A 7818-nucleotide genomic window follows, 5' to 3' on the forward strand; every position below is an offset into this window, starting at 1 on the left:
TGGACCTCATGCCACAATCAGGGGGCTACAACTGCCCCTTCAAAGCCCAACTCAATTCTCTATTTCCCAGTCAACTTCCCACATGAAAAACCATTAACCTCCTTCCCAACCCACAGATTTCTGCGTTAACAGCACTGGGTCTTATTATCCTGAGATCCTTCCAGATTGCATCTGACTGGCCTGAGCTCGCACTTTTATATTTGGTGGTGATGGGAAGGTTCTCTGGAGGCTGATTTTTTTATTATCGTCTTTGACCTCATAACAAAATTGAAATAGTTTATCTCATAAAACTTCATTTGAAATTTCCCCTGTTACTTCTTTCCAGTCATGGAGGAGGCATAGACTGACATAAGTAAGCATGATTCATTTAGAAAACTCAAAGCTTTCCGCCAAAATGGAAATATGTTATGCTATGTTTATGCATTGAGCGGACTCTTTTATACAGATGAGGATATAACATTACAGCTAACATCAAAGCTAACAATAAGCTGCATGAAAGGAAACCAGTCAGGCTCTGTCAGAGGGGACAAACGTGAAACCATACAGAAGAATTTTGGTTTTTAATCACATCCTTTTCAACGTTCTGATTTTACCCGTCACTATGATTGTGTTAAGCCTTGTTGCATGGACTTTGTGCCTCATTTAAAAAGACTGCAAGTGCTGGAAAATCAATATAATATTTCACACAACAATCCTTATTGCTGTGTGAAATAGTGACTTAAATTCAGCTCATGAGTTTCATGTTTTGAGATGACCTCCTTTTTCTGATTGACAGCACCGTGGCTGTTTGAAAAAGCATGAGAGAAGGACATTTATGGCCATAAAACCTGGGATCCCGTGCTGTCCCCTACAACAACAGGGTCCCCCCGCCCCCCCTCTACAGTGTCTCTTCTGCTCATCACCACCAGTGACGGGGAGGTACCACCTTGCCTGAAGAACGATGGACATTGGCAGACAACAAACGAAAAGGCGTGGATTTGCAGAGCTTCACACAGTCACTGGTTCCGTTGCAGCCATGTGCGCCACCATGTGAACAAGAAGCAGGATCCCTTCTGTCATTCACAAGCCTCCCAGCGGTCTGCTGTTGCCATGACTCCTTCGCCACTAACAGTACCACTTTCTCTTTTGTTCTTCTCAACTACCATCTCACTCTGGTCCAAGACTTTCTGTGGCATGCTGTGATTTGTCATTACTCATTCTGTTAATGTGATTTTGTTCACAGAAGGAGCAAAAGCAAAAGGCCCATTTTTTGCACTTAAATCTCACCAGCTTGTATCATCAGAGATAGAAAGAGGCTCATAAGTGATGATGTCTGATGTCATAAAAGTAATTTAAGCAGCAGTTCTGGAACTTTATGCCTCAGCTCAATGCTTTGCTGGGTCTCTGTTGGCTAAATGTTAGCATCGTGCTGTGAGGCACAGCCACTCGTGAATGAATGACAGCTTCTTGACAGCTTCATTAAGAGCACAGATGGCAGGAGAAGTGAAGATGAGCTAGAACAAATGTAAAACTGGTAAAATGTGAGGGAGGCCGCAGGACCTTTTCACAGCTTGTGTGGCTGGCCTGGGCCCAAGCAGCCTGTCTGGGCAGCCTGTCCTCTTTATTTGAAAGCTGGCTGCAGCTGAGATCATGGAACTCCTGCAGGTGAGGTCTGATGTCTCATTGGTGACTTCTCTATTGCTAATGGGTGAGTTCCAACTGCTGCCACCTACAGACAAGGAGGGGGTATGGAGAATGGACATCTGCGGAAGTACCGTTGCTCACAGCTCACATATTTACACCGAAGCAAGCCAAAGCAAGGAAAGAATCCGTCAAGCTGTAGCTGGAGAATACAGTTAAACAAGTCAATGACCAGATCATCTCAACAAAACTGTTCAGGCACTTTTGTTTCTTAAAGGGACACTATGTAATAAATTAAGTCCTTTATTAGCTCAAATCAACATATTCATTCATAAATTAGTCCTCATTGGTGTAAAATTATCTCTGTCAACAATCTCACTTATCCTCCTGAGTGAAGAATAACTTGTCTGTATCTACATAGAGCGGGCAAGCTCTATGGAGGCTGCCATGTCCTTCCGGTCTATGAAAAACGCCGAAGTGGCGAGAGGGACATAAAGCACTTCAAATCGCGTTTTCCCCAACGCCAGGCCTGCAAGCGGAAATGACGTCATTTTGACGTCACATCCGCCGAATGGCTTATTAATGGCGCTAATGGTAAATAGATTTTATCTCTAAATTATCCCACTAATAATGCATTGATTGTTACCAAACTTCTGCCGTAGTACACATAGGCTCTTAACTCACAAAACGAGGCATTAGAAAGTTTGTAAGTTTACCGGGAGTTTATTTAAAAGAACACTTTCCAGATAGCAACTACACACTGCTGCTAACGCTAACGCTGCGTCGACGTCACTTCCGGTAACTCCCGGAATATGACTAATTGCATTGCTTGCACACTAAAGGCTATGTCAACTTATGTTATCTGACATGTTATCTGTCATCTGTATTCATAGTGTTGTTGTATGTGTGTTATGTAATCCTTTGTACTGTGTGTCTTGATTTCTTTTTGTTTGTATGGACCTTGAGTCTGAAGCTATAGCTTCTTGAATCTTGACACACACCACCTGCCGTAGTTCAAGAAGTTGCAACGCACATTTGAAAACGTGAGGCGCTAGAGAGCAAATTCATTAGACTGCAAAATAAAATTGCACCACTAGATGGGGGAAGAAATTACATAGTGTCCCTTTAAGATTTTTTCCCTTTTACAAATGCCTTTTCAGAAATAGCTCTGTCATTCAGGTATTCACTATGAGTCGGTTAATGTGAAGTGAATAAGATCACCAATAGAATGCTAATGTTTGGGCAGTGATGTCATTTATTGGAGAAATCAGACTGTCACATTGTACACATATTTATTAGCTTTAACATGACGTGGTGTTTATTTCCAGGATCAATGAGGCTGTTAGGACAGACCTGCAAGGCAGATAGCATTGGGACGAGTGACAGAACTTGCCTTTTGGATGAAGCTGCTGTAAATACCGCATGGAGGAAATAGCCTCTGAGGGCTCATTTGGATGTGTCATTACCAGTCTGTCAAAAACAGCCAACATGCAAAGTATGAAACAGACTGTTGTGGCTGTGCTCGCCACTGGAGAGGGAAGAGAGAATGAGTCAGACAAATACAGACAGATTGATAATGGCTAAACTGTAATGTGTGCTGTAAAAAGACTACTGTTGGGATTTACGATGGAAGTGAGGCCACTGTTATCATGGCATGTTAACTTATTTCATGTACCAACAGGCACCAAAACTTAAATTCTTTTCAACATACTCTCACAGCTGGAATAACACAGTTCATGTCATTATCTATGTTGTTCCTGGTCCTGGTCATCCGGTGCAGAGACCTTCGAGATTCCCAACTGGCAAGATTTTCAACCACACTTTAAATTAGGCTTTCAGATCATGGAAGGTAAATATCCTGCGAGCGATACGTGTTCCTCTATCAAGCACACAGACTCCGGCAGCAGTGAAACTGATGCTTAGCACTTATTTTGTAGCCTTTTACATACCAAGGGTCTTTTTGTGACACCTTCCCTCTCTGAAACAACAGAGCGTGACCTGATGGTTGGGTGAGGTCAGAATGTTGCTCTTTAATGTTTTCATCACTGCCTAACCCTCGTGCTCTGTGGTGGTTGAGAAAAACAATCAGAAATTTAAATATTCACAGTATATTCTAGTTAAATTGATAAATCTATTTTGAGTTTTGATATATTTGCATAATTTGTCTTCTTAAAATTTTTACATTAATTTTTTTACCAGGGCGAGTTCAGCTTAATTATTTCACATCGACAAACAACATTATGACACATTTATAAATCCAGCAAGCAAATGTGTAATTTATTGAGACATCTTCCATCATTCACCCCAGCCTGCATGTGCTCAGGGTTTGGCCAAACGGCTGCATCTCCATCCCACTGCACACTGTAATGTTGTGAAGAATGCTCCCTGCCACCACAATCTGGCCGAGCTTTCTGAGCTCCTCCAGTTCAGTCTTTGAACAACACAATCAGCTTCTCCTCAGACAAATGTGGGCTGAATCGTGTTTAGGGTCCTGACACTTCTCTGATAATATGACTTTCATGTTACAAATAACAGGCTGTGGCTGGGCTGTTAGTAGATAAGGCTGCCCACATTGGGACCAGGCCTACCTGCTTGTCTAACCATGCAAATATGCAGAACCATGCTTGGAACATGGAAGATTGTGCTGGTTATTATCAAAATGTACGGGTGCAGCGGTGTTAATAAAGTTAAGTCTGATATTACATCAACCACTGCACTGGCCTCTCTCACCAGTGCTTCTACTGATGTCAAGATCCCACTCCTTAAATTAAATCCGGCCTTTAGAGATAGCATAAAAAAAAGGAAAAGGGTTAGAAAACTGAACTTAAAATCCCAGCCATGTACAAGTGCAGAAATGAAGCAGTGGACAGGGTATAATGTAACCCAGGTTACCATCATCAGTTTATTGGTGAAATAAATAAATATGATTTAGGATTAAAATCTTAAATATGTCAATAAATAGTAAAATCAATAAATGCACATATGGTTATTTAGATCTGGGAAAATAGTATAAGTGTGTGTGGTAAATGCACCTTTCTCAAAGTGTACAAGATCCAGGTGACATGAGGAGTTCACATGATGTAATGTAGCGAATCAGGCGCCGTCAAGGTGTATGTGTCGTCGTGTTTTTTTTCTCTCTCTCGATCAGACCGATGTTAAGGCAGCTGCATGCTACGATTTCGCTGGACATGCACTTCTTTTTTTTTTTAGCAAAAGAGAGTTATTTAGTCGGTTTTGTCATTGTTTTCACCGGTGTGGAGAGCGAGACCTTCCTTTTTTTTTGCTGTGGGATTATTAGAGGACAGCGTATGCTGCAAAGAGGACGAGAGAGAGCGTGAGTGGTGTTTATTAGCAACCGTGGCGTTAGCTTTAGCCATTAGCCACATTAGCTTTGCTAAATTCGTTTTAGGAAAATACACATTGCTGAACTCCCGTGTCCCTGTTTCTTTAAAAGTGTAACCTGGACTGATGAGAGCCGTTTAACCTGCATTGTGCTGGAGATTGTGTGTGTAATGATTGAGCCTCTGGTGAGTAAACTTTGTTAATGTTAGTCTCATAAATGGATGAAAAGAATGTGCATATGCTAGTGGGAATGTGAGGTAAAGAGGCGTTAATTTCATGTATGTTTTGTTTAAAAGCGTTAAATTAATTAATATCTGTTCAAATGTTATGATATTAATTGCATTGCCCTTGCCTCATGTATTTTCTGTGAGAGTGAGTGATGGTAAAAAGGAAGAATGAGCAGAAGAGTGATGGCTCAGCCATTTTGTTTCATGTTAATATTGGAAAATGCCAGTTCATTGATGGATAGTAAAAGTGATTATTAATGAATAAATATGTATATATTTGTTTATATACATATGTTTATATGTAGAGGTATATTTTGTTACAAGAATGTTATAGTAACCCTCTTTTTGGCCCTTATAGGCCGGGTCTTTTTGCTGTATGATTTCCTGGGTTCAAGATCTGCATGGAAAATTCTTCTGCTGAGACTCTTCCTATTGTGTAAGGTGGATGAGAACTCAGTGGTTGTGGCGAGCCATCCAAATTAGAAAAACAAAGGAAAAAAACAGAACTGTGGCTTTGTCAGTGAATTCATTTGTGAATTGTTTGAAATCTGAGGTGTTTATTGACACTCATTCAACTTTGTATTCTTTATTCATTCATTTATTTATTTTCTTTCATTTTGTTTCCTAAAACCAATACAAAATACCACATAACTACTTACCTGTCAGTTGTGTGAATTCTTTACTCTTACACTCAATGCAAATTGCTAATACCCCCTTCTCCTATAGCGAAACTAGACTTCTAATTTACTGGTCTGCACGAATATTAACCTTGATGAAATCATATCTGTATCACCCAACCTTTACTATGCAGTAAGAGCTGAGGCAGGTTACAATAACGTAGGCATTAACACCCGTAAAAGGGATGAGATCCAACAAAACCAGTGAATGCAGATCAGACATCCCAAATAAAGACTGATATAAGACTTGTATAGGAGATCATGCATCACCAACCTTTTTCAGACGGAGGTACACCCTCATACACGTGAAGGCAGTCCAGGAGAGAAAGAGTATCAAACAGTAGCATGAAGAAAGTCGTGTTGTTGAGCAGTCAGGCTAAGAAGAAAGTGTCAGCGGGGCCAGTACATATTTTCCAAAGGATCCGTCTACACTGCTTGCTACCACCTACACAACATATGGCACAGGCTGATACCTAAGGCCCAGACAAATGAGAGTGGTGCATGTTAACAGGGGGAAAGGATCAGATATGCTAATGAATGTGTCGAGCAGTATCAGCAGCAGCAGATGAAGACAGAGGACCAGTGACATGTAGGTTGGTGTTATCAGCAAGTTTTCCAAATCCTTGAAGCCGACGTATGAATGAAATGTACTGATATTTGATTTATCTCTCATTTTCAGAGCTGACATTATCTCTCCAAAATAAATTATCCTCCCTGGAGCCAGGAACAAACAAAACAAAACAAGACAGCTACTTCAGTTACATGGGGGTTGAAGGACTTTGCTGCCCACTGTATGTGTAGATTAGTCCCTGTTGAATTATTCTATTTAATAACTCTGTTCGCCTGTCACTCGACTGTATTTTTGATTCTAATGTGGCTGTGCTAGAGTGTCATGGTGAGCCTGGCATGGCTCGTGGCCAGAAGCGCCTCATAAAGGCCAACCACAGTGAGTTTTACAGCTGGACTGGCCATGAACTGACACTAGGCCCCTGCCATTAGTGGTTAAAATGGACCATAATGCATGCATCCAACAGTGGGAGCTGTTCATTCTCCCACATATTTTACGTCAGCATCAACCATTTAAGGATGGACCCTCCCTTAAGAATTGAGCGGAGTAAAAACAACCTAGAAAGGGTACATTATAGCCGAAGTTTCCGCTCTTTTTCTTTTATACTTACTTTTCAGGGCATATTGATGGCTGCCTGAAAAGGTGGAAAAAGTTTTTACTTTTTTCTCCCCATTTTTTCCACACTATTGCAACGCTGCTAGCAATAACACTGAGTGTGTGGCTCTGACCAGATGAGCTGCTTTGCATAGGTCAGAGTGACAGTCAACAGAGGGATCTGAGTCCACTGCAGCACCATGTCGTCTCACAATAAGACCAGAGCTTCCCATAACACATTCAGTATTCTGTTGCTTTGTCTGTATTACGGAAAACGAGCTGCATACAGAGAAATGTGTGGCATCTAGATGTCCTTGTACATTTCTACATTCCCTCATTTCGCAGTCGGCCCACCACGCTGTCCTTCACACTCCCTCGGACACATCGTATCATCTGCTCTCCTCTGCCTCGCTCCCTACCTGCAGGACCTGAGTTCATTGTTTTCGCCCTGTTGATTAACCTCTCTCCGCCCCAAGGAATGTCTCACATTGGGTCTCTGGGTGAACGCCGTCTACAACAACACCAAAACATGCTCAGCTCATTCTAATGAGTTCCAGCCACTCAGGGCTCTGGGCAAGTTAGCCTGCTGTGATTTGCACCTGCTTATGAGGCCAATGTGAAATGGAACGTGGGAACACTAAGTCAGTCTTACAAAAATAATTTGGCAGGACAAGGTTGCATGGCTGACATCACTAGATTTCCTTTCTAAGTTTATTCTATTTTTTTCAGAAGCATTGAAAGAAGTTACAGTTGATATTTTATGTTTCAGGGAAGTTAGGAAAAATTCTGA

General features: G+C 41.5%; 1 long non-coding RNA gene across 1 annotated transcript; it reads left to right on the forward strand.

Annotated features, from left to right (window-relative positions):
• The first annotated feature begins 4772 nt into the window (after positions 1-4772).
• On the forward strand, positions 4773-5758 carry LOC142396075 (uncharacterized). Its single transcript, XR_012772500.1, has 3 exons — positions 4773-4954; positions 5075-5147; positions 5548-5758. It is a non-coding gene; the product is annotated as an uncharacterized LOC142396075 (long non-coding RNA).
• The last annotated feature ends 2060 nt before the right edge of the window (positions 5759-7818 follow it).

The sequence above is a fragment of the Odontesthes bonariensis genome, chromosome 12, assembly GCF_027942865.1.
Source record: "Odontesthes bonariensis isolate fOdoBon6 chromosome 12, fOdoBon6.hap1, whole genome shotgun sequence".
Taxonomy (NCBI): domain Eukaryota; kingdom Metazoa; phylum Chordata; class Actinopteri; order Atheriniformes; family Atherinopsidae; genus Odontesthes; species Odontesthes bonariensis.